Here is a 23470-nt window from a genome sequence, read left to right on the forward strand (position 1 = left end):
GGCCAGTTACCTCTTTCTTTTTTTGTGAACCTGACGATGACCGAAGAAGGTCGAAACGTTGTTCGCTCCTCTACATAAAAAAAATCTCAACTGAAACCACCCGTTTTTACATATATATATATTTCTCTATAAGTGAGTTTTCATTTCATCACTGTAAATTCAAATATATTGAATTCTGACTTGCTGTCAAACTTCGATACAAACAGAGGTGGGGTGTTGACTGTTATGAAGTGAACCAATGAAATTTCTACAGGTGTATAGGTAGAAAGGATTGTCGACTTTTGTAGTTGAGGCTCATGGAAGAAAGGCATGAGTTCTATTTTTAGTAAATCAGTCACCATTAATGTTAAAAATTCCAGATATTCTGTCAATGCTGGCACAGGTTGCTTCAAGCTTGCCACATCTAATTCCCTAACTTCTAGTAAAACAGTTATTTTTAAACACTCTTTTTCTTATTGTTAAGTAATTACTCAGCTCAAAATTGAGAAACAAAAAAAATTTGAGAAAAAAAATCATAACCCGCCTTTATGAAAAGATCCCTCTTCAGGAACCAATGTAACAGTTTAAAACGAACAAGCTGCTACAATTTGGGTACAACGACAACAAAATTATTCACGTTACTAACATTTGGAAATAATTTCAACATAGTTAATAAATAAACGCGTCTCCAGGACTTTACACCAATTTTAATACATGATTTATTATAAATATTAATAAATTAATAATAATGGAACCAGAAAAAAGAACCAAACAAATATTCAAATAATACCTTTCATTATCAATATCGTTAACAATATCGAGTGACAAACAGCAATAACTGTACACTTCAATAACTATCTCGTAACTCTCTACTTTTAGAGAAGCTTTTTGCAGGGTATTCTCGCAGCAGATAACAAGAGTACACGTCATTGCTAGGAAAGCTGGTGTCAATTTCATTATTTGTTTGTTTTTGAATTACGCGCAAAACTACTCGAGGGCTATTTGTGCTAGCTGTCCCTAATTTAGCAGTGTAAGACTCGAGAGAAGGCAGCTAGTCATCACCACCTACCGCCAACTCTTGGGTCAGTATTTTACCAACGAATAGTGGGATTGACCGTTACATTATAAAGCCCCCACGACTGAAAGGGCGAGAATTTCATCATTTCATTTGGTTTTGAAACTCTCGCAAATATGTTATATCTGCATATGCATAATTAAGGTTTTTTATATTTTTAAAGTTAAAAAAGTCTTCTTGACATCATTCCACTAGTGAACAATTTGTCAATCAACTATCTAAGAGTAGCTGGTTGTTTGAACGTATTTCCCACGTAACTTAAAATTTTAATAGATCTTTACAAAAGATAATTTAGCTGTGATTAAAAATACCAGTATGAAGACACTAATACATTTTAAAATAATATATGTGTATATAACACCATTATATATTATTATTAGAATTTCTTATAATTTTTGAATAATACTTTGTGGCTTGCTTCGTTTCCATAGAAACCAATATTCCCAAACTCCAGCAGAAGTGTCGGAGTTGTTTTCGTCAACTTCATGCAATTGGCAGCGTGCCATGTAGTTTCACTTATCAGCACACATTGCATTCTCTCCACATAGATGGGGTCAGTTAGTTTAGCCTAGTGTAAGTGACTGCCGATCAAATTAAGTTGCGAAGACAGACAACATACTAGAATAGAAAACCTTATTAACTCTTCTCGAAAGAATGATAAGAATGTTGTTATGGAAGTTGCAAGACCAGTGAGATGTTGTTTACTGCTGCTGGTATGCGTTATTTTCAATTACCAACCTTCCTAGCATAATCATTCATACTTTAAATAAAAATGGCATCATAAACGTTGCTTTGATAACTCAAAATCCTCTTTTTATTCTTGCATAACTCAGTGTACTCTTGCGTTACAAGAAAAAGGGACCGGGAAAATGCTGACAATGTTTTTGCTTCTGATTAGCAGACCTTTATTTCTAAAGGTGAATATTATTTTCAATTTTAAAATAATCGTAAACATGAATTTTCTAATCCATTTATCCATCTGCGTATATATATATATATAGATAGATAAAAACTATTTATCATTTTGTTCTTTTATTTATAATACCAATATACTACACCACTTATCACTAAATGAATTATTTTTAAATTAACTTGATAAATATTTCTACGAGTGATTTACCAGTAAATACAGAGGGATAACTATACATTTGAATGTTTAAAATTGTAACACTGTTACATTCAATCAAAGCCTTTTTGCAAGTTTCCAAGAAAAGTATTGTAAAGAAATAAAAGGTATTCCTATAGGTACTGATTACAGTCCAGAAACGTAAAAGGTTACAAATCACCGGGACCGGCATGGCCACGTGGTTAAGTCACTCGACTCGTAATCTGAGAGTCGCGGGCTCGATTCTCTGTCACACCAAACATGCTCGCCATTTCGGCTGTGAGGGCGTTATAATGTGACGGTCAATCCCACTATTCGCTGGTAAAGAGTAACCCAAGAGTTAGCGGTGTATAGTGATGACTAGCTACCTTCCCTCTGTTCTTAAACGGCTAAATTAGGGATGGCTAGTGCAGATAGCCCTTGAGTGGCTTTGCGCGAAATTCAAACCAAACCATAATTTATCTTTTATGAATCAAATTTTATAAATTAATGTGTTTATAAATGTATGTATTTATCATTTGTTTTATATTAGGACACTACTGAAAATTATGCATATATTATCGGTTTAGTAAGTAATTAAAAGCAGACGAGGAACTTACATATCATCTATAGCAAAATAATTTATTACGATTTTGCAGTACTTTGTATTAATACCAAGATCTATTACGAAAAAAATGCTCTTAATTCATTGCTTGACAGACATATCACAGCTTACACAAATCAAGAATAATTCCCATTTGATGTGAAAGACAAATTAATTTGTTTATTAGTATGTTAATTTTCTTCAATATGTGTCTTATATTAAAACTGTCCCCAGACTTCAACATTGAAATCAACGGTTTGATTCCCCACACCAGACACATCTCCGTAGTCTGAGAGGGATTTGTTCTAAAAAAACAAGACGATTGGTATGGTTTGTTTTGAATTTCGCGCAAAGTTACACGAGGGCTATCTTCGCTAGCCGTCCCTAATTTAGCAGTGTAAGACTAGAGGGAAGTTAGGTAGTCATCACTACCCACTGCCAACTATCGGGCTATATTTTTAATTAACGAATAGTGGGATTGACTGTAACTTTATAACGCCCTCATGGCTAAAAGGGACAAGCTTGTTTGGTGTCAGGAGGGCTCAAACTGATGTCCTTCAGATTACGAGACGAACGTCCTAATCGCCTGACCATGCAGAGCCTCAAGGCCTTAGTAACTTATCAGTTAAACTTAAGGTATTTTACGCTAAAAACGGTATTTCAATATACGTAGTGAGCACAGCACAGAACTCGCTTAGTAGTTTTGTGCTTAATAAAAAACAAATAAATAAACCTTTATGTTGAAATTAACTGCATTAAATATATCTCAACTATAAATGATACTCTCGCTTCTATCTTGGTGAAAATTGTCAATCGTGTCCATGCATTAGCAGTTTAGTATTAATCAAGATATAAGTAATTCTTTTTTTATATTTGTGCACAAATATATTTTGCTGTTATTTCTTCTTCTAGACAAAACTGCTTTGCCCTATACTTTTTGCAAATAGTCCAACACTACTAAAAGACATTGTTGTGACACGGTTATCCAAATCCTACGAAGATACGTTTGTTGTTTTCTTTATCTTACTTCGTTTTAATTTTATGTTTGTTAGGTGCTCATTGTTGATATTCGTTGAATTAGAATATATGTTTCGTTATTATTGAAAATGTAAAATAATATATATTTTCATGTTATATCATTTAAAATTCTCGTTGATTAAACTAAAACAAATTGTTGTTTAAAATCGTAACAGTATATTTATATAAAGCTCATTGTATTTTACTGTACTGTGTTTTGTGTCAACTGCAAAAATACAGTGGCTATCTGCGGTCATACGTTCGTGTAAAACATCTACCAGAGGGAATGCAGTCACATCAGCAATACACTGTAACCCATCATCCAAACCAAAAGTATTAATCATCACTTTTGTAACTCAGTCACAGCTTAAAGCGTAGGAAGTATTTTATGATATGATATCACTCAGATTAGATTCCGGATCGTCAGCTTTGAAATGCAGGGCTATACCATAGAGCAAACCTACGCCTACGCATATATAACCAAATAAGTTTGAAGCAAAGTGAGGTGCTACATGAATCATAATTTTATTCGTAAGTCTTAACTACAAGTCTGTCGTTTTGTTATTCTTCGCATTCAAGTTAGCACTTCATTTTACCCTTAATATCCGTTCATGGCATATTGGATATTTTAACGAGCTGAAGCCCATGTAGTTCTTTCATGCACTATTAAGATCAACTTATATTAAGTTGAAAACATTGATTATTGATCTTTTAGTAAACACTTTAAAAGCTTTAAAACAGTGAAAATATATTTTCTATTTTTATTAAAAGACAGAGAATAGAAAATTGAAACTGAATTTTGATGGTAATCAGTTTGAGTGATAGACGTCTTTCTAATGAAATTTTGGATCCCCTTTAAGCGTACACGAAAGCACGAACAAACGGATATTTAATTAAATTCAATACGTAATTTCTGGCAGGATTGAACAAAACTGAGTTTTTAACTAACAATTTTCCAGAGAAGGTAAAACTTGTTATTGTTGTTACTCTCTCTGACTTACCTAAGCTAAGCACAGTAATTCCCAGAAGATACATTTACTGTCCTATATATCTGCCAATACTAGCAGTTGAATCATCTAACTATTGTATCACCATATGTAAGCTGATCCACTCATTTCAGTTGAAATCACAGGAAAGTAAATACAGGAGAATCCAGTAAAAATGCTATTCTACTCAGATCCATAATAACTTAATCTGTGCTCAAAAAGAATAAGACTTCTTCACTGGATATTTAGAAGATATACACTCTTGGGTTACTGTAAAGAGTCTAACAAATACTACACAAACTTCCTTTTCTCAAATAGATAATGTCTGTGATTCTAGTGTCTGATATTGCTTAATATCTTGGGAAGTAAGGGTACAATTCTCTTTTATATGTGTTCTTAAACTTCTAGAGATTATTTTCTTTCGAACAAACTACTGATGTTTTAGCCATTACATTCATTGACACGAAATGTTCTAACAGTGTGATAATTAACAAGTTGTTATCTGACGTCATGTAAATGTCTTTTAGAGAAACTCTACTCAGTGGTATGGAACATTATCTTTGTAATAATTGAGTAGTAATCACAAAATATAGTTAATAAATCATCCAATATCTGAATAAAATTAATTCTACTTCCCTTCTTTAACTGATCCTACAATAAGTGATTGTCTGGGAGTTAAATCTAGTCCTATTGATCTCTAGACGTTTTCAACATGTGATCACCTCTTTTCCAGTTCCTTTATTATTTACTTAATATTATATAGTGAGATGAAGTACTTTCATGTTATTTTATTTGTCAACTGAGCTGAGATGACACAAGAGAGTATTCTTGTCGGCCTCTGACTCGTTAGCTTCAACCTGTAATTTATTGTCAAAACAGTAGATGAATAACAATGGTTTTTGTACTTGTACAAGTCATACAACCACTCTCTCTTGTATTTCCTAAACCAACCTATCAGAGTATGAGATACTTATCTGCCCATTATGAAACCAAAATTATTTTCACGACACTGTCATATACCAAAGTCACAACAACTCTTCGCACTGGAATTTCTATTCTTTGACTGTTTTATCATAGCTTTCCTAGCTGTTGGGATTAAAACTCAGGCACGTCAGCTAATACAAACCATAACCCCTCCAAACAGTCACGAGTGAGTGTGGCACAGCTACTCTATATATTTTCAAATCACACATGACTAAGTTCAAGAAACAAACAGTCATTCTCTATATGCTTACACAGTGAACAAATACAATACGTAACTGCTCATCCGAGATAGTTTATTCTCAATTAATAAACTTTGAAGCATATTCTAAACCATTAGACTGCAGTGATAAGGTTAAATATGCGTCTTTGCAACACCCTTTAACTTCAGAGAGTAACTTGTTACCGAACCTTATTTGCATGATATTCTTTTACCGTGTCAAACTGAGCTATCCAATGCTTTGATAACATTATCAAATCAATAACATATGTGCTATAGTATCATATAATGCTTCTGATCATTTAGTGAAATAACTAGTAACAACCAATACATATTGATTATATTGTGCAATTCCAAAAGAGGGTCACATGTATCTAGGATTGTTTGCTGTAAAGAAGTAATGATTCTCTGCTGGAGAATCTTAAGAAACCAAAAAAAAAAAACCTTCGCTGTCTTTGATGGCTTTTCCTTTAGGGCAACACAATGTGCAATGTTAACACCACTGCTTTATGTCTGAACTTGAATGAGGCCAATATAATTTCCATTGCACATTATCATAAGTGTATGTAAAGTCATTTGATAGCCTCTAGTCTTTGTATGATGTAAACTATGAATATTTCCTACCTCTTGCTACAACATATTTTAACTGTCATATCTCATGGGCTGATAAAAATGGTACAACGTGCATTCCTCCTCTTGTAGATGTTCTGCCAGTTCGTCTTCCTAGACCTCTTGAAGCATCAATCCTGGTATATGGTCATTATTGGAGTTCTAAAGTTCATAAGCTACTTCAGTGATGAATAATAGCTCACATGTTATAGTCTCTTAAAGACCTCAGGTACAAGCATTTCTTGCTGCATCATGTAGTATCAGTATTCAGAATCCATTATGATATTATTAGCATATGTTATCACACACTTAATTCCATCCTACAAACAATGATATACTGCTCAGATTCCACTGTTACTGGCATCAGTGTTCAGTAAGAGCTCATAGTCCTGATGTAGATATATCTGTGTGTATACACATACACACACCAACAACACAGCTTTCAGTGAAGCATGCTTCAGGAACAGATATGCTAACATCTACGTTGTACATCATATTTAGGCATGTTAGAGAAGTTGGCCACAAACGATCTATGATATGATACAAAACTAAGGAAACTGCTGACTTCAGATTTATATGAGTAGAGACCATTCTCAAGTTATTGCAATCTTTGTAGTTCATGAAGACTCGATTTTCTTCTACAAAGCGACAAAGAAATTTAACCTGCATGCATATTAGTACACGACTTTCTTATTTCAACTTAAAACATTTTAATCTGCTACATTAAAATACACAGTTTAGTTACATCACGCTGGAACAAGCAGCTAGACACCAGGATTGGAAATATCTCAGTATGAATCATTGCATTAAATCATCTGAAATTAAAACAAAACCTTGGTGTAACATTTTACTTTTTGTCAATCACTCTTAGAGATGATCACACTCTCTCTGAAGGCTGTATAATTCTGTTCATTAAATTTCTTTCTATATTGACACTGGACATCCGCAGCAATGCACTTCTAGCTCGCATAGCATTTTTTTGTAACTAAACACACATTGCCTTTTGTTATGTTTTGGTGATTTTTTTATCTTGTTCTTGTTATTTATTTCTTCCCTTGTTGTCTGCCTGGAGAAAGAGATATTTCAAGATATTCAACAAAAATATCACAGAATTTTTGCTATTCTATTTAATTGATTTTGTTTGCATAATCCTCAACTAGTTATCTCAGTTATTTGGGCAATAAAATATTTTCTTTTGGATACAGTGTAAAGGAAATAACAGTAGTTATACCAGTAGTTTTGATTACCTGAAGTTCAAACTGCATTTCATTTATCATTCTGGAGGGAAGATGAAGAGCTGATTGGATCATGCTCAAATAATTTCATTAACCTTTTATTCCTACTTATTCTTGGAACGAGCGTTTGCTGTATGTTTTCTAAGCTTGTGAGAATTCGATTCTGTGTTCTGAAATAGAAGTTTTGTTTTGTTTGTTTATGAATTTCGTGCAAAGCTACACGAAGGCTATCTGCGTTAGCCATCCCTGATTTAGCAGTGTAAGATTAGAGAGACGGCAGATAGTCATCACCACCCACCGCCAACTCTTGGGCTACTCTTTTACCAACGAATAGTGGGATTAAACGTCACATTATAAGCCCCTACGACTGAAAGGGCTAACATGTTTAGTGTGAATAGAAGGAAAAGTAAAACAAGTCCACAACAAAAAAGCTACATTTCAACTATTCTTCTCGGCCTCTCCTCTGGCTTGATGTGGCAACCCAAGCAAGTAAATTAAAAATCACTAAGACTATAAGTAAGTTGCCGGATTTTTAATTAACTTTTGAGCTTCAGCTACCATATAAGAGAAGTAAGGATCAAAGAGAATTTTAACAAATCTCTGATCTCCCCTGTGTTGCTAAATTTAAATATCTACCAGGATTGAATCGGATTCATCTTTGCTTTCTACACAGGAAGCATTGTTTTTCATGCATGGACTCTAAAACCTATTACATCCTACCATTACATAGACCTTATCCTCATTTTGTGTGTATGAAGGTGCTGTTACTCACTCTGAAACGTAAAATTTAACAGTCCGCTGTTCACAGACAATGCTGGCTATTATGAATTGTCTTCCCATGAAACTGCAGCTCAGCTGTTACAAAGCAAATATAAACAATAATTCCACAACAACTTCATCCAAAGTGTATCCCTATTAGAACCAAAATATGAACCAATGACTATCTTCTGTAATTGATATTATCTAAACATAATTGTCAATGTTCTTCTCCATGCCACGTCTAGTCTAACACTATTTGCTAGAATAAAATTGGTGTTAACCAGCTTAAATGGACTGATATATATTAAAATTAACAATTGTTCCGACAGCTTTGGCAACAATCAGGACTTTCAATTCCAGCTTTGAGAGAGCTGAGATAACTAACAAATCTTTTGGCGCAAGCTGCCTGCTGCACATCCTAAGTTAATGACCAGACCAAACTTGGCTTGTGTTTATTTTTTAGAACAGAAGTAGCATTTGCTATAAGCTTCCCATAAATCATCATACATCTACCATTTAATCAGTTGAAAATGATCTTCCAAAAACAAAGCATTCAATTCTGTAGTGTGGTCTACTTTATGAGTGTTTCTCTCTTTTGACCTCTTTTAAAGTAATGGCTTCAACAATTATCACCACTTAAATTTCTCTGTAGAGTGAAAATATTTTTTAAACTCAAGTGATGTTCTATTTTCTCTCTCTAAGTAACACCCTTAGTGATCACGTTTGTGAGTGCATCCTTGCAATCTGCTAAGGCCATCAGAGAGTATGCATAACAGATTTTCTATGTAGAAAGCCAAATTCTTTAAACAGGCTTATTTTTCTTCAACCTATGTCATGAAGCTAAACATTATGGAAACTTTACTGGTCGTATTGGATGCACAAGATTCCAACAGTTCTCTTTTTGAGTCTGTTACCACAGTAAGAGATAAATCATGGACTTTTATAGCATTAAAAAAAAACCCTGATCGCTTACAAATCTTTCTAATCGCTTCCGCTTATCAGTGTCTTACTTTTTCATCTAGTTATAAATCCTTGATGTATGGAAAATGTATTTTTCTTAGGTGAAAAGTTTCAAGTCAATAACTCAAGAGTTGAAACGAGTAAAAACAAATACATTCATCAAGAGAAAAGTAAATACTCAATAAAATTAAATCTTGTGTCTCCAGCATTAAAATTTTCTTATTTCTCTGCAATGTGGGTATTCTTAGATTCACTAATTTTCCTGTTCGTAATTGAGTAAAAACCAAATCATAGCAGAAGGCTCACAGAGAAATGTTTTGAAAGTAAAAAATCTCAGTCTCCCAACCTCGACTCAAACAGACTGGGTACAGTAGGAAACACAATGAAATAGTATTTATTTCAATCAAACAACAAAGTTAAAAGACAAGTGTTTCGCGTAGTGCCTTTATGGAAAGTCACTAAATATGTTTAAAATCTATATGTATCCTTGGTATCATCTATAATTATCGTGTTCCAGAGTGATAAAACATATTACATGCTAATAAGGTGAAATAAATGTAGTTATATCCTTAACTGGTATGACCGCTACTCTATGTGAAGATCACATAAACTGTAATAAAAAGGACTAATTAGAATGCTCAAGGCATGCCGGCATACCACACTTCTTTACTTAATGGAAATGAGTAAATATAGTGTTCAATCCTTTAATGATATGACAGGTTATAAAAAGTAGCCTCGTATCCATCTTTTAGTTTAAATTAAATTGAAAGAAATCCCATAATTATCCTAGAATTAATAACGTGCAACTTGGAAGTTGCAAAGCTATAACAGACATTTTATATATGTTTTAAGGGTAACCAGAATATTAACATATAGTACACTTAGGATATGAGTGATGTTTAATTAGAAATGCTAAAACATGTATAAATTAGGATGATAGTAGAATGAAGTGAAAACGTCACACTTCAAGAAAATTTAATATTGAGAAAATACTCCAGATTTGACAAAAAAAGGCGAAGAAAACTTTTAGATAACATTTTCATATCCGATTAAAGACTTTGAAATTGACTTAAATTTTGTTAGAACCTCAAGGGATACTTTGGTTTAACAACCAAACCGTAACACAAATTCCAAATTTAATCAAAGAATGCCAGTTCTAAAATCTCCACGGGAAACAAACTTTATTACTCATTTATCCGAACTGTTTCGAATAGAGTATAAATGTACAAGCAAAAAGTAAGATACTTGTTTATCAGATCCAATGCTAGGATTGCACTATTTTAATCCTTTGATAATGAAATGGATGTTATTACATACTAGAGAATTGTTAAATGCAAAAGCAATTAAAAATATTCGAGATATAATTTGAGCATGTTTCTTGACGCACAGAGTAGGTTATAATTACGTATGGACAGATTTATATAAGCTGACTAAATTAACTAGGGACTTTTCAAAGACCTAGTGAAACGTTATCCGATGCTTTATAAGGTGTATACACAAGTCTTGATTAGTAATTTTCGGAGAATATGAAAGAGAGGAGGAAAGACAGAATTTAGTTTCTTTATTTGTTGCTTGCATGAACTTCATTGCTTGATGCCGAAAAATAAAAATAAAAAGTAACAGTATAAGTTTATCATAAGAAACATAATATAATTACGTAACATTTCCTTGCCATAAAAGGTTTGTTTGTTTTTTGAATTTTCGCGCAAAGCTACTCTCGGGCTATCTGCGCTAGCCGTCCCTAATTTAGTAGTGTAAGACTCGAGAGAAGGCCATAAAAGGAACTTTTCGATATATTTTGTGATATGCCGTATTTAAACTAAAATTAAGAGCAAATAGGTTTCGTAATTTATATGAATACACATTTATTCAGTAAAAGAAAAATATTTTTTGTTTTGTAGTTTATGAAAACGTGATCTGCAGTTTTTATTGTTTTCGAATTGCACTAAAAAAGTCACACATTTCTAAAACGGTCATCGGTGTTTCACCAACATTAGTTGCACAAAAGTTTAAGTGCAGTTCAATTACAATATTCAATTACTTTACTAATTTTGTCTTTTGCACAGGAAATGTAAGATGCAGTATACAATAATTATATCCCAATGAATATTATCTGATTAAAGAATTTTTTTATATTTTATTTACACAACTTTATTAAAAAACCCTCAACTTAGTTTCACTCCATGAGGTTATAGACACTAAACCTTAACCACATGTGTCTGCAAAGATAGAAATCTCATCTTAATATCTTCTTCCTGTTTTTTCAGCTATATATTTTATTAAATCCAAGAAAAAATATTGGTTCACGTTGCCGTCGTGAGAATGTTTAGAAAGTAAGAGTGAAATGAAATGTAGCCTTCTCAGGACAAAAGGGTTCATTATTGCCACATATAGACAATAAATTAGCTGTAAGTTTGTTTGTTTGTTTGGAATCTAGCACAAAACTACACAATGAACTAATTGTGCTCTGAAAACCGGTTTCTAGGGTTGTAAGTCTGCAGATATACCGCTGTGCTGCTGGGGGAATCTTTATATTATCTATATTGTTTAGAATCACTGAATAGTTAGACATGTTTGTGTATGTTTTCAATGCTTTAGATTATTTCATAAGGCAATATTTTTATTCTAAGCACCAAAAATTAGACATTAAACTACTTTTAGCAAATGTTATTCATTCAGATGAAGTATCTAAATTTGTTTCATTTCATATTTTTAATTATATATAATGTATGTATCTAGTCTAACTTGGAATTAAGACACAAACGTTTACATGTTTTATTCTTTCCTTTCTTCTTTTCTCATGAAAAAACCCAATCACTTCAGTCACTATAATCAATTGTGTGTGTGCATGCATGTCTGTGTATTATGTAATAACTTTTACCAAAGAGTTGCTAAAACTAATTACAATTAATAATAAATAGTTCTTACATACATATAAAAATATTTTAAACATATTTATTTATATTTAACCTTTTCATATATATATATATTTGATTTTGGTAAATTGGTATCGTTTTCACACATTTAACACTGTTCTACAGCAAACCTAATTAAAAGCAATGCGTAATACATTAAATACATACAGCAATGTGCAAAAATATTAAGAAGTCAAGAATTATATTTTAAGCTGCTTTCAAAGAAAAATGAGAGGTAAATCATAGGAGCAACATTAAAATTTTATTGATCTTCATATTTATTTAAAGAGAAACAGTTAATATTTCGTTTGCCACTTTTTAATGTAATAACTACATATAATCTTTCAGACATTGCTGCTACATATTTAATCAAAGTGTTCTCTGAGATTTTACTTCATACATATCTAATACACTCCCATAAAGTTTTCTGGAAGCAACTTTTGAATTGTGAAGTTTCTGATCTATTAAATCCCATATCTGTTGAATTAGTTGAGATCAGAATTCTGGTGAGGTCATTGCCGCATTTGAATGACTCCAACAGCTACTTTCTTAGCTAAGTAGTTTTTTCATAGGTTGGATGAGTGTTTGGAGTCATTATCGTTTTAGCAGTGGAATACATTAACAACAGCACCATGTAACACAAATTTTATTTTTGGATAGAATGTGTCATTTCTCAATTGCTTATGTTGTAAAAGTACATAGAATGGCCATTATTCCCTTCAAACTTTGCTTTTGTGACCTGGGTAATGAAATTTAGAAATTAACCTATTTTCTGTGTAAAAACGGGCAAATTTGCACATTTTCATTTACATAAGGTCTGAATAAAATGACATATGAATCAAGATTTACATGTATTTATACTAAAGTTATATAAAAATGAACAAAAATGTGTAGAAGTCAGTTGTTTTCCGAGATTTGCGACTATAATGTAAATTACTTTCACGTATCAACCCCTAAATATTGTCTCCCATCATGCTTTTGTTATACGCTCCTAGGTCACAAAAGCAAAGTTTGAAGAGAAAATTAGGTCTTTTCCATTTACTTTAGGCATAAGAAATTGGGAAATAACACTTTCTTGCCAGAAACAAGAAAAAGTAAAAAAAAAATTTACATAGTGTAATACACAAACTACTGGGTATGCCAGGAAGAAACAGTATTTGTTGGTACTTGCGCTGATTTATTATTCCATATTTTTTGCAAATACCTCCTGTCACCTCAGAAGAGAAACACCCAAACACCTTCACAGAGCTTTCCCCATGCTTCATGATACCTACTATCATTAAGGTAAGTATATTTCACGCCTCTTCACGTACAACCCACTTTTTAAACTAAATATTTCAAACTTAGACTCATCTGTCCATAACACCCTTTTTTCAATCATAAATACTCTAGTTTTTTCTTACATCTAAGGAAATTTCAGCCTCTTAACAATATTTAGAATTCAAAATAAAGATTTTTAAAAACAGCATCACAACCAAATATTATATTCGCGTTGACTCTTCTTGATACTACAGATCTGGACACATTTCTGTCATGTGGTACATGGTAGTTTATTTCTTATTTGAGATCAGTGGCAGTCTTCTTTGTGTCCCAAAGGTTGCATAAATGAAGATACTTAACCTCAGTATAATTGAGTTTACGTGTTCTGTCTCTTACTTTCGTATTATTAATAGAATAGGTAGCCCACTGTGTAGCTTTGTGCTTAATTTCAAACAATAACATATTATCAAATTTATCAGTGTCAGTCTCAGATTTTAGGGCACACCCGAAAGCGTTGGAGGAGTATTTGAAGTTTGCAGCAATTTGTGAGAGAGTCCAATCAGCATCACGAAAAGCTTTTATGCAAACTCCCTGTTCTACTGGGAATTTTTTATGTTTTTTCCTGGGGGACAACAAATCTTAATATATAATGTTCAACACTGTTTTTATTAAGTCTTAGCTGTGGATGGCTATTAAATTGATTTATTCTAACATATGTTGACACCATCTCCTAGCTCCTTGCTAGCTTTTTTCTATATCGTTAAGACACTCTGTGGAGTACCATGACAGTTAAATTCAGACCCTAAATTTGATCAGTATGTTTATTCAAGTAGAACCATTGTGGTACAAGTATATGGAAATTCTAAAGAATAAGTATTGTCACCCTGACTCATTCAATTGTTAACAGTGATCAGTGAAGCATTCCCATAATGTTGAAATTTACATTCTGTAAAGGTAAGGAAGAATTAGCCTCATCATTTAAAAGATGGACAAAATTTTTTCTTGTTTTAATATTTTTAAATTGTACCGTTTTTGTAATTCGAAATACATAAACATAACCCTATACACAAAAGAAACATTATTCCATTAATAATATTCTCAAAATTAATATGAATAATGTTTATATAATTATATAAAGAACAAAACTTATAAATAAAGTAGATTAAAACATTTTAAACCACAAATTATTTAAATAATATTTACTGCTATTCTATTTTTTACATAAAATAATTTTTCTAAAATATTTTTGGTGTTGATTACTACGAAACTAAAAGGAAAAACAAAACAAAAAAAACTTCTAAAAAAACTATGGGCACTCAATACACAATTGTAAAAAAAAAAAAAAAAGGTTACGGATAACTTAATGGCCCCTGGCTTTTGTTTCTATGACGAAAATAATGTGGATCATTCAGCTTGACTAACATAACTCTCACTGCGTATTATACACTTTAACGTGTAAAAAGGTTATTAGAACTGCAAGAGAAAGATATTATCTTAAATATAACAGTTCCACCTGTGTTTATGTTGTAATATTACTAATGATAATATAATTTAGATTACAGAGATTCCATCTTAAATTCTTACACTGTTACACTTATACTTCTTGTCTATTTTCAGTAGTACATTTATAACAATGTAAATGGTTCAGGTTTACATGTTGTCTGTAAGCAACATTGAAGCAGCCACAGATAAAGAGTAAACATTAATTTCACTTACGGCTTTTCCAATAGTCCCCGCTGTTACAGCGGTAAGTCTGCGGATTTACAACGCTAAAATCAGGGATTTGATTCCCCTCCATGGACTCAGCAGATAGCGCGATGTAGCTTTGCTATAAAAAAATACCCACACACTCTTCCAACTAATAGTTCTAGAATCTAGATGTGTAGGAAGCTGTCAAACTATTTCACATTTTAATGTTCACTTTTAACCTTGGAATACATGTAATGATGACTTGTAACATTACTGTCCGATCGTTAGCTTTCGGACCATATCATTTAGTGCGAAATAAACAATTGTCAGTTAAGCCTTCTGGATAATTTCTATTTAATAAAAGGAGTTTTCGTTCATTTACTCTAAAATGTGTTTACGATCTAAACACGTATGTATATCGAATTTGCTTTTGACGTGTTTGGTATGGTTACTTCTACAGTCTAATTAAGCGAAGGAATTAGTCAGTTTATACGACAGAATATCAGTTTTTAAAGATTAATTATCAGATATTTCATTCAATATGCAGGGAAATGTATAGTTTTATAAAACTTTAACAGTAAATTTAATGTTTGGATCCAGATCATTTAATACTTGACTAAAATTAAATCAGTATAAATCTTCATTCCAAATAATAAAACGATCGATATATCTGAGCCTCTGCGACATCACATAATAGATAATGGAATACATCTTCCCTTTTAAGTACTAAACTGGTACGGCTAAAGAAAATGTACAAGTAAAAGTACGGTACACGAAGTTCACAATCTTAATATGTCAAACACTTCTAATGTTAAGAACTTAAGCTTTTTATAAACAAGGAATAGTTAAACTATCAATGAATTTCAGAAAGTTAGAAACAGTACTATTAGGGCTAAAAGTAGTGGATTTCATTGTAATGAGCATGTTTTATTGAGCAACAGATTTCAGCTCTTGGCTTATAGAGTTGAAGAACTATTAGAGAAAAACAAAACAAAATGGATAGACGAGGATGTAAATGCTAAACGTGAGATTATAGGTATACGCAATTCTTTGACAAGACATTTGTACAGAGTATTCTTTATAAATATGGAGAAAAGAGTTAGATTATGCTACTTCGTGGCGCGGGAAAATGATACAGTTGATAGAGCAAGAGATATAATAATAGAAGCTAGCAATGATGCAGTATTTGTTGTGCGCGTAGGGACTGATCACGTAGGTAAAGGTAGATCGGAAGAACTAATTTATAAACACAGGCATTTAAAGCACAGGGCCATAGATTAATGTTATCAAGTATTTTTTCGAGAACTAAGGGATAAATTATAATTAGGTCGCTAGGGCTGAATGTTAGTCTTAGCTTAATAAGTAAAGATGAAAAGATTGGCTGATTCGACCCCTAGGATAAGTTTAATGGGTGAAGCAAACGTTTTGCAAAATATTCCTTATAGCCCTCACAAATTAGGGCTATAAACTCAGCAGTAAGGGGAGAGTTAAACTGGAGCTGAACAGTCGTGCAGGCTAAGAATAAATGTAAAAATTAAGATGTAAAGAAACGTTTAGTATATGAAATCAGTATTAGGCTACTATTGTAATTATAAAGGTATAAGAAATAAAATATATGACTTGTTATAACTGGTAGAAATGGATAATTTCGATATAATAGTAATAACTGTGTTGTGTTTTTCTTATAGTAAAGCCATATTGGGCTATCTCGTGTGTCCATCGAGAGGACGCGAATCCCTGATTTTAGCGTTGTAAATCAGTCGACATACAGCTGTACCAGCGGGGTACAGTAATTAAAACACGGTTAAATGTAGACGATTTTGATGACAAAATTTGGTTTAACTATATGGTTATCGACTGTTTAATAGGGTTTGTTAGAAATTACGCACAAAGCTACAAAAGGAGGCACCTTATGCTCTGCCTATCATAGGTATCAAAACCTGGTTTCTGGTATAGTAATTCTACCGACATATTTCTCTGCCACTGAGGGTTGATATTTAATAAAAATTGAGTACTAACGAGAAGTGGTGGAACGATTTATGTTTAAAATGTGAATTATGCTTATTTTTAGTTAAATATATTAAAGATAATAACAAGGGAAAATACTTTTATTGGGAATTTATTACAGACCACCAGATGATGCTGATAAGATCAATGGAGACGGCGAAATTAAGAAGTAATTTGTTTACAAGGTTATAATTATGGGTAATTTTGATTTCAGTTATATAGATTACGAAATACTAGGGTGAAACTACGAAGGAAATATAATTTGGAAGTTATTCAAAATAGTTTTCTTTACTAATTGCTCAAGGAACACTATATTGATTGGTTGATTAGAATTATGCACAAAGCTAAACAAAAGGCTATCGGTGCTTTGCTCACCACCGGTATCAAAACCCGGTTTATAGCGGTGTGAGTCCACAGACGTAACGCTGTGCCATTGGGGGTCAGTAACATACCAGAAGCATTATAGAATCGGTTAAGGAACAGTTTAACAGGAAATACCACGCAAGTGCAAGAAGTTAGTTCAGACCTTTATTTAAAAACTGAAAATTTATAAATTATGTAACCATGAAGCTACGGAAAAGGGCCCGGCATGGCCGGTCGGTTAAGGCGTGCGACTCGTAATATGAGGGTCGCGGGTTCACATCCTCGTCGCGCCAAACATGCTTGCCCTTTCGGCTATGGGAGCGTTATAATGTGACGGTCAATCCCACTATTCGTTAGTAAAAGTGTAGCCCAAGAGTTGGCAGTGGGTGATGATGACTAGCTGCCTTCCCTCTAGTCTTACACTGCAAAATTAGCGACGGCTAGCACAGATAGCCCTCGAGTAGCTTTGCGCGAAATTCAAAAACAAACAAACAAGCTACAGAAAAAGAAATTGTGGAGTATATGATATCATAATTCTACGTTTTTATACGACAATAAAAATACCACTTTATTTCAATTGCAGATGTGCTTAAATTTACTGAAGAATAGGTATTTGACGAAATAATAAACAAACCTTTAATAATGAAGTGATTAAAACTAAGCACTGTAATAGACATGTGCGATGCTGTACTTCTAAGCAAATTGGTCACTTATCTATGCATTGTCTTAAGAAAATAAAATATGCAAACAGGAAAGTGAGAAACGAAGGACAGTGGTCGGGAAACGAGAGCAGGGATCAAATATGGAGGTTTTGAGTCTCGTGAAAGCAAAACCTCTTATTAGCTTTTTAACATCAATAAAATCAGATCTGCTGCACTTAACCCTAAAATTTAATTATGTGAAAGTAACAGATCGTACAGATACTGGGTCGGATTATTTAGTATTAAATGAAAATATTTCGCAACAAATCAAGGTAGTTGATTTTACACTTTAACTGGAAACTTTTAATAAGAGTAACAGGTGTCTTGTAGGAGAAGTGACGAACTGTCAACCGTAAGGATATTCTGAAACAAAACTATTAGTTACAAATATAATTTTAGAACAGTATTTTGTTGTTATTGTTGTTAAAACTTTGTCTGTATTTTGTCTTATTGGATTAGACTTCATTTAACAGAACGAAGCAATCCTTAACTTCTTCACATATGTTCTAAAATTCAGTATGCTAGCTTGTAGACATGGCTCTGAGACTGAAAAGATACTGATTGTTAAAGTACAATGCTCACACTTAAAGAGTGAAAACTTTGAACAATTAAAACAAATTTTCTTGAAAAATGCCGATATCTTAACAATAAACCCTGCCTCACGGACTTGTCTGAACATAATATTGTAACCTCGTAAGAAAAGTCAGTGTTTAGTAAACCTGTTCTTTATTCTTCCACTAAATTACAAGTTTTACATGATCAGGTAGGTGAAATGCTTCATGAAGGATTAACTAATCCATCCACTTCTTAGGTTTCTCCATTAGTTATTGGTAAGAAGAAAACTAATGATCTTAGTTTCTGTATTGACTACTGGAAGTTAATTCAAGTCTCAGAATCTTACCACTATCCATGGCCTCACATAAGTAATATATTGGATGTTATGTTAGGGACAACCTGTATCGTAACAATACATTAGACTTATCCAGTGGATATTGGCAAGTATCTATTACGGTTGAGGATCAACATAAATCTGCTTTTATGACAGGTAATAAACCTTATCAATTTTGCCTTTTGGGCTTAAAAATGCGCCTGCCACCTTAAATACGACTTATCAACTAAACGTTCTAACACTTATATTGATGATATTATAGTGTTCTCACATAAAAAAATATAGAAATTGTTTTGTACAAGCTGCGTACAGTTAATCTTGAAAATTTCTAAAAGCACATTTTACGAATAAGAACTATCATACTGAAGATTTACACTCTCTCTTAATGACGCTTTAGGCAGGATGTTTAATCAGAGTAGGTTTCGAGAGTACAATTTCATGTGAGCATACAATTACATACTCTTCTGTTAGATTAATGGTGTCTGTACATCAACGCTAAGGAAGCTAGGTATAAGCTTCATTATACTCACACACACACATATGTATTTTTATGCAAATGAATTTCATAAATAAATTAAATGATAAAAAAATGATTTAGTGAACAATAAACACAACCATAATCGTAAAAAAATAGAATTTGCTAACTTATACTGATTTACTCTTTCAGTTGTGTTAGACTGAGGATGATATGAAATGGCAGTGATTTGTTTAATTCCCATAGCCTTAAGACATTTGTTGTCGGACGGCTAACTTTATTTTTTACTATATGGGTACGTACACAAACGATATCTTTATATAACGGTGTGGAAATGGCAATTGTCATCCAACACAATTCTAACTCATCGTTGGCATGACTGTTGGCCACATTGAGCAGGTAGTGTTTTCTGCTAATCTCTACATTTGCCTCTGGAATATATGTCTTTCCTATAATTTCACTGGTATATTAAGTGAGAATTATTATTCTATAATAAATATCATTCATTAAAAATTCTATGAAAACGTTCTGCAATCCTTTCTGGCTTCAAAACTTTGATTTTTTTTAATTAACGCTTATTATTTAGATGTGTATGATTGAATAAATTACTAGTATTGCAGAAAATAAATGTTTACGTAAATGTGTCAAAGCTTATGATATATCCGATAAGATATCCGCACTTTTTCTGAAAAAGATTGTTAACATATGCTACGATTTATGATGTCTATATTTCTTGTGTCTCACTTAATTTATCTGATAACTGATTCAGACTAGTCCATTATTAATTTACACTTAAATTAAAACAATCATTCTACTCTTGTAATTCCTCGAGATTCATCCAAGATGGTTTGGGTAAATATATTTTAGAATATAGGCCATATATTTACCAAAGCTTTCTTCGGTTCTTTGAAGATGTAAACGTGCATTGCTTGTTTTGGATTTTGGCCTTCCATTTGCAATGAAATAACAGCCATAGAATATTTACTATAATTTAAAGATTAAGTCATAATTGTGTTACCATTGTGTTTTCTTGTCATGAAAACTATAATCTCAGCATTTTTGTTTCGGTGCTAAGAGGAAATTAATCTTAAAATTCAAAGTAGCTTGCTTTATCTAATTTATATTATTATGTTTGCTGTTAATTTTTTGTATGAACCACAAAACATTTTAAGAAAAGATGTGCGTTGTTTTGCCAGTGTCCGTTTCCTGCAGCTATTTTTATAAACTTGATCTCTTCAGAGATACGGTGTTAGTCAAGATAATTTGTGTACACAAGTGTTTTATGTAATGTTGCCGTTCCGTAAGTGATCGCTAATTTTCTCTTTGAACTGGATGATATTTTGGATGACATACGAAATTTTTTTTTTCATCGCTCACTTTCTGTCATCAGTCTGTTATGATAGCATGGTCAGGTCAACCATGTCCAATTAAATGATGGAAAGATAAAAGATGATCAATCGTTCGTCCGTATAAAAAAATAGCCTGCTAAACAATTAATTCATTTAACTGTATTATTCTCTCAGGTTTATCTTTTCAACTATTATAATTGTTATCTCTTATTGAAAACAAAATATTTAATTAAGTTAAGAAGTTGGCTGCACTTTACTACACTCATATTAATACATATAAACAACAAAGAAGACAAATAATTAAATCCAAAGTGATTAATCGATACTGAACAAACATTTTCTGTTGCAAATATATTTTAACCAAACTAATATGTTGTTTCATCACGTGAATCTCGTTACTGAGGTTTCTCCTATGTAACACAAATGATGCAGAAACTAACACTAGATGTGAGAACTAGACTTTTAACTATAGTTGCGAAACATGCAATTTTACTTTATTGTTTTAGCTGTATATAATTTAAAATATATTTAAAAAGTACTCAGTGTTCAGTAATTAAAGTCTATGAAAAGTTTCTGTTTAAGCGTTGTTAATCTTAAACTTTTTAATATTACTCTTGACCTTTTACCTTATAATCATAAATATGCTCTATAACTTTTATTAATTTCTTATGCTACGTTCGTTAACACCGTTGTTTAGAATGCTTATTATATAGATATACATGTAATATGTGTGTGTTTTTCTTTTAACAAAGCCAGAACGGGCTATCTGCTGAGCCCACCGAGGGGAATCGAACCCCTGATTTTAGCGTTGTAAATCCGTAGACTTACCGCTGTACTAGCGGGGGGCATATATGTAATATGACATTTTATGATATTTCTATTATAGAGAGTTGCTGCATTGTTATAGTTGCATAAGGATTTACGACTAATCTAAATTTATTAGCTGCGGAACCTCTAAGACATTACTGGTATTACGGCCGATAATTTCGTTAACAGTGAGGATACGTAATTAATGAAACAGTACATTTTAAGAATTATAAGACTGAAAGTATTTAACCAGACATTTTAATTATCAGTTTGATTTTATGTTTTTATCTCTTCTAAGTAGCAACATTTGAAGAAAAGTGAACATTAATACAATGCATCTGAATATCTTTTATATTATCAAAGATAACAAAAAATAAATTACATTCACTGATAGAAGCTTCTACAAACATATAGTTCATACAAATAACTGTTGTAAAATTATATATGAAATGGTAATTTTGATTTTCGAAACATTTGCCTTATCTTAACGAATTACTTATTCGGAATTATTTTCGTAGTATTTTAAACATAATATAATAATTAAAATATCCCTAGTTTAAAACTTGCATTGGACAAATACATATTACTCATCAATAAAGAGGGAAATTTAATAAGGAAACTTAACCCTACCTACTTGAGGATTGCAAAATCGAATTCCTTCACAAAACTGTAAATTGTAATGTGATAACCAATCTCCGTATTACTTAGTAAAATGTGGTCCAAGAGTTTTCCGTGAGTATTATTGACTAGCTGCATATTTTCTGGTCAATCACTTCAAAATTAGGAACAACTGGTACAAATGGCTATCAAAGAATAAATTTAAGATAATACATTTAATTCCTACGACGTTTGTGAAAAAGATAATAATCTAAAATAAAGGCTCAAAATATATTTAGTTTTTGAAGATAAAAAAAATTTTGGATTGTAACTCCAACCAACAACATAAAGCTCCTGTGTAATGATTTGCGATTATTTTCTATTTATTCACGTTTCACTTTTATAGATGATATACAGTATTCTAGTTTAACGCATTTTGCAACGCACTCTAAGTGGGATATTATTGGACCTAAATCTTTCATTGCACTTAAAGAAACATTAGGTTGTCTGTATAAATTTGAACGTACCCCGTTAAAACAGATGTAAGCCTACAGATTTAGAACATCAAAATCAGGGGTTTGATTCCCCTCCGTGGACACAGTAGATACCCTAATATGGCTCTGCTATAAAAGAAAAAACATATACACACAAACATAAGTTTGAACAAAAGAAACTTGATGCTATTTAAGTATACAATGTTTGTTTGTTTTGAATTTTGCGCAAAGCTACACGAGGACTATCTGCGCTAGCCGTCCCTAATTTGGAAGTGTAAGACTAGAGGAAAGGAATATGGAAGAAAGACCAATAAATACATATTTATTTTAGTTTTTGATATTTTCTCAAAAACATAGTTCACTAATTTCCTTGTACCTAAGCACAATGCAACACAAAAGATCCATCTGTGCTTTT

The 23470-nt window shown here is 32.3% G+C and overlaps 1 long non-coding RNA gene across 3 annotated transcripts in view; it reads left to right on the top strand.

Moving 5' to 3' along the window:
- The first annotated feature begins 1497 nt into the window (after window positions 1-1497).
- Window positions 1498-23470, top strand: part of LOC143236403 (uncharacterized) — an 81925-nt gene continuing 59952 nt past the window's right edge. For 2 of the 3 annotated variants that reach the window (XR_013019551.1, XR_013019548.1), the window contains exons 1-2: window positions 1498-1767; window positions 1888-1971. This is a non-coding gene — a long non-coding RNA (uncharacterized LOC143236403). Of the gene's footprint in view, window positions 1768-1887; window positions 1972-3654; window positions 3924-23470 lie in introns of those variants that run through there. The other variant, XR_013019550.1, reaches the window with a different exon arrangement.

Source organism: Tachypleus tridentatus, chromosome 2 (assembly GCF_004210375.1).
Source record: "Tachypleus tridentatus isolate NWPU-2018 chromosome 2, ASM421037v1, whole genome shotgun sequence".
NCBI lineage: Eukaryota > Metazoa > Arthropoda > Merostomata > Xiphosura > Limulidae > Tachypleus > Tachypleus tridentatus.